This window comes from Hibiscus syriacus, unplaced genomic scaffold (genome assembly GCF_006381635.1).
Source record: "Hibiscus syriacus cultivar Baekdansim isolate YM2019G1 unplaced genomic scaffold, ASM638163v2 tig00110560_pilon, whole genome shotgun sequence".
NCBI lineage: Eukaryota > Viridiplantae > Streptophyta > Magnoliopsida > Malvales > Malvaceae > Hibiscus > Hibiscus syriacus.
Window position 1 is genome coordinate 77,452 of NW_024062781.1, and position 5,023 is coordinate 82,474.

At 39.1% G+C, this 5,023-nt stretch overlaps 1 pseudogene; it reads right to left on the minus strand.

Moving 5' to 3' along the window:
• Positions 1 to 204: 204 nt before the first annotated feature.
• LOC120132309 lies at positions 205 to 5,023 on the minus strand (annotated as a pseudogene).

The window sequence follows — 5,023 nt, forward strand, 5'->3', positions numbered from 1 at the left end:
ATAATATATTACATCGTACAAAATTATTCAACACTGAAAAAAAAAGAATCACAACACTTCTAGGCAATAAATTGAATTCCCATCCTTTCAACCCCAGATACGGCAATGCTACTACATGCACCCTTCTGCCACTTTCTTCCTCCAAACAATATGACCGGACATCGCGTATTTTATAATGTTTCATTTTTGGTATTTTCCTAGTAATCACCATACATCGCGTAGATACCTGCCGCTCATTTGCAGGTTTTTCACCATGCTCTCAGCCTTTGAGCTGTCCAGTGATCCCTGCAATGAAATACGTAAAAGTTGGTCCACCCACTTCGGAAAAAACAACAAATTCGGAGTCCTAACACTTCTAATCTTTAATTTAATAGTTTTAAGGAGGAAACGGTCGGGGACAGACAAAATTTATATTCAGGAGTAACAAAAAAAATGTTAATAATATTGATAATTTAAAATTTCAAGGAGTGACTGCTTCCATCCCTCCTCATTGCCCATCCCGGGAACCAGCCACCCCATGAATGTGACATTTTTCTACTAAAGAAAGCAAACTTCCTAGCTTGCAGTATAAAATAGCAAAAGGGCAGCTGGCAATCACATATTAGCAATTACTACATATTTACATGTATGTGTATGTGTAATCACAGATGAATGTACTACAACCATGCTCTTGCAAAATAGTGTGTAGAGTTCGATGGACATCTGGCCATGCCCTTAGCATCACACACACATAAAGGTAGCCTCCCTGAGAAATCATGTCCCATATGTCTGCGGCCTGCAAAGAAGAGGATGGGGGGGACACGTGTTTCAGAGCTTCAAATGGAAATAATGGTAAGAACTGAACCGTACACAACTAGCCAAAAGAATCAATGTCGACAGAGCTTCTAACCCACAATTTGTGGTAGGTGAAATATGTACAGTACCTTCTCCATCATTTTATGTTGCACGTATTCCTTGGCAGGTCCCTCGCGTGAGAGGCAACCACAGCTCAGAAAGTGCACCATGTTCACAAAGTTGTTGAGCTATCTTCATAAATGTAATCCTGAAAGCAAATGTCGAAAACTTCCTAGTTTAAACACAAAATGTATTCCTAAACCCACCGGAGATTTAGCACTAATCATAGGACTGGAAAGTGTGTGACTTACCGTTTGCCGGTTTCTGCAACCAAAGAACATACGGATGGACCCAGTTCTGAGTCAGCTTCTTTCAGGGCAAGTCTTTCCTGAAAAAGAAAAGAAAGAAGATAATTAGTTTATAAAATTTGCTCAAACACGATGAACCTTGAAAAGAAGACAAAACCTACCTGAAGGAATCCCCTGAAAGGAGCCAATCCGGTACCGGGGCCAATCATAATAACGGGCACTTTAGTATCTGAAGGAAGTTTAAAGTTCGATTGCCTGACAAAAATGGGTGCCCGGCTGCAGTCCTGGATTTTCTCCAATGGCACAGCATTCTGTATTTAATGGAAAGAAATTCTGCATTATTAGACAGGAGAAAATAACGGATGCAAATGGGTATCAATCAGGAAACATATCATTTATCTCCTGAAAATAACTTAAAACGTTGAGCCCTCCTGACTGCATAAATTAGTATCAGAAAACATTTTTAGTACCTTCATCCAAGTTGAACAAACTCCTTTGTGAATACGACCTGTTGGCGTTTTCTCATAAACCAATGCACAAGTTACGTGAATCCTAGAAGGTGCCATCCTGAAACATGATTTTGGAAGGTAAGTACGTAGGAAGTGCTACGAAAACAATGCTTTTAATTTCAAGAGGTAAACTGTAACACGCAACTGATCTGGAGATGAGATTCGTCACCCCAAAATCTAGCCAAATAACACAATAGAATTTTCCTCTTGCAAAGCAAAGACAAGAAAGAAGAAAAACTATTACCTTGGTGAGGATGAGATTGAGTAATATCTAGGCTGCAACCTTGGAGCAACCGCTGCAAAGAAAACACCAAGAGGAGGCCTAGCTGAAGGAAATTCAGCCATGACCTCAAGGAGGCTTCTCTGATTTGCAACAATCCATTGTGCATATCATCCTGTATAATAAGAGGCCAGAGGTGTATCAGTATGCACATAAGCAGTAAAATAGGGTAACAATAGTGATAAATTCATCCTCTAACCTTTCCAGAAGGCGATGCAAGATGTCCTAGTCGATCGGCCTCAGTTGGATCAGAGGCATGAGCAGCCAAAGCAAGCAAGGCAGACTGGAAGTGGAATTCATTAAAGAATTAGCGTTATTCACGAGAGACCGCTATTATATGTTATCAATAAAATAGTTAGTCTAACCTTTTTTGGCGAGCTCAAAGATCAGCATTCGTGCCAGCGCTGTTCTCAGAGTACAAGGTGGGAAGGAGGCGGCAAAGAACTTCCACCAATTGGCGTACCATCCTCTTTATCGTATGAATAGAGAAAGTGTCTGGTGATAAACCATAACTCAATGCTTCATTTACAACTTCATCAAGGTTCTCACAGTAAACACCAACGTGATCCCCTGTTCCATATCTGCAAAGGAAGACAATTATGAGAAGCAAGTTCACTATAATGTTAAAAAAGAAAACTTAAAGTATCTAACCACTCATCTAGTATTAGAATTTAGAACATGAGGATAACAGGGGGAGGTGAAATTATATCAACACCAAAAATTCCAATCCAGTAACCGAAGACTAAAGAAAGCAACTTACGAAAGTCCAGTGCCAGCAATGTCAAATTCAAGGTGGGTGCAGAACGATCAGATGCAGGAGTATGAAGCTCCTTCCTCAGCCACATCAGACCTTCAAGTTAGGGTGGAAAAGGTCAGAATTATCAAGCATCATATCAAACAAATGGCTACCTGGACATCTGGAAAAAACCATTCTAACGTACCTGCATGGATGTTGAGCATAAATAGCAGACCATTTGCATTACTCCACTCTTTCTTCAAGGGGTGCATGCAGGATCGTAAAATACAACACGGTATTCCGAAACAGCAGATGTATGGGGTAGAACCAGTTGTCACATCATCTTCATCGCGTAGAAACTGATCTAACTCTGGCCATACTAATTCACGCCTAGAAAGCAACATAGTTTAAATAAATGATATCAGGGGAAAAACTGATCAACCTTCTGATTAAAAACAGTGCTGAAGTTCTTAATACCATGCTGTAAGTCATCTTCCATGCATTGGTCATCGTCTCCGAGACCCAAAGGAACTATGCGCTTTGCTCCTGCAATATCATACGAGTAATGTTAGCAAATAGGGGCCTGATTTGGTGAAAACAAAATGAAGATGAATATGAAGCAAACGGTAAACAATCTTTTCCTACATGAATCCAAGCATTCACTACGTCAACAGACTATAATCAAAAGACGAAGAGTGCAGACTATTATCCTGCATCGCAATGTATATGGCATTCAGCACTACAAAGTTACTGAGGCTAGACTTGTTCCACTGTTTGAACGAAAAGAAGCATTTTAAGGTCTGCTTTCATCTCCTTCGAACAAAGCATTCCCCTCATGGGTCATTAAAGTCACTAACTAAATACATGCACATTATTGCAATTCATTGAATTAAATAATATTTATGATAATTTAACTCCAAAATCCATTAGAGCAAGCAAATGCACACTCCCACAAGCATTATCATAGTTCACGGGAAAACAAAATAATAAGCAAACATTAACACATTTTTCATCCAAGAAGCCATTAAGACAAAAAGTAATACAATTAAAAATCGAACTCATTTATTTAAGCAGGGAAGATAAAGGAAGGTAACAACTATACCCTGATCAATAAGGATCTCATCAACCACCTTTGCAACCTTGTTAAAAGTTCATACTGTTTGTTACCAAGGCCGAACACTCCATACTTCAAGTTCTGAAGCCATTCTCCCCTCTCTTTTCCCTAAATACCAAACCACACATTTCAATAATATATCTAATTAAAAAATCTATATATAAAGGCAAATTATCACAATATGCTATAATCAAACAAACTAATTATGGTGTTTGACTAATTACATTAAAAATTTACCTCAGTGAACCATTTATAGAACCTAGCTGCATTATCTGTTGGCTCACCATCTCCATAACTACAAGATAAAAAAATTAACCAAATCAGCAAAACAAAATTCCCAATCAATATACAAATACAAAAGATATTAATATAATTAGCAATATATATACGTGTGTGTGTGTGAGAGAGAGAGAAAGATTCGAAATTACTCACGTGGCTAAGAAGAAGAAAGCCAAACTCTCTTTCTTCATCTTCTCCCGTATTCATCATCATCCGCCGCATATCATCCTATTTGTAGTAACGAAAAATTCAACGACTAAAATCACCAATTCAATTTAGAAAACGTTACAGAAAAGTCGAACTCAAACTTACCAAATCGACAATTTTAAAAGTCGCCTTTTCATACCGTGCTTTTGCCTCCTCGATTAGAGCCTGAGTATTGAAAAATATATATATTAAGCAAATGATGATCAAGAAAAACAAGTAAGAAATTTAAAAGGAATAATATATATGAGCGCGTATATAACGTGTAACCTTGGCGAAGCCTTCGGCGGTGCCCTTTGAGTACCGAAGAAGATGGTGACCTTCTTCTTCCGTCATCGACTTCCAGGTCGGTTCTTAAGGATCAAAGGCTTAGGAGGTTGAGTTGCCTAGGTTTTGAGAAGCGGATCTACGCCAGACAAGAATGACGACGCAGCCGATGAGCACAGCGATTGAGGTGGTTAAGATCATAACGAAGTCTCTGTTCTCGAAAAGGATGGCGGCTACCTCAGCAGAAGAGTTGGAGGAAGCGTTGGAAGGGTCCATATTGCGTTTGATTATGGCCGACATGAGATCCATAGGCGAAACTTTCAAGGAATCAGCAGCAGAAGACGATGATGAATCCATTTGTTTTGAGAACAGAGCAAGTGCAAAAAATGCACAAGAATCGGAGTGTGAAACAGACGACTCCTCTCGGTTTTTTTTCTTGAAATGAAAATACGGAGTTCGGTTGCGATGTGAAAGAGAATTGGTTGAACTTTA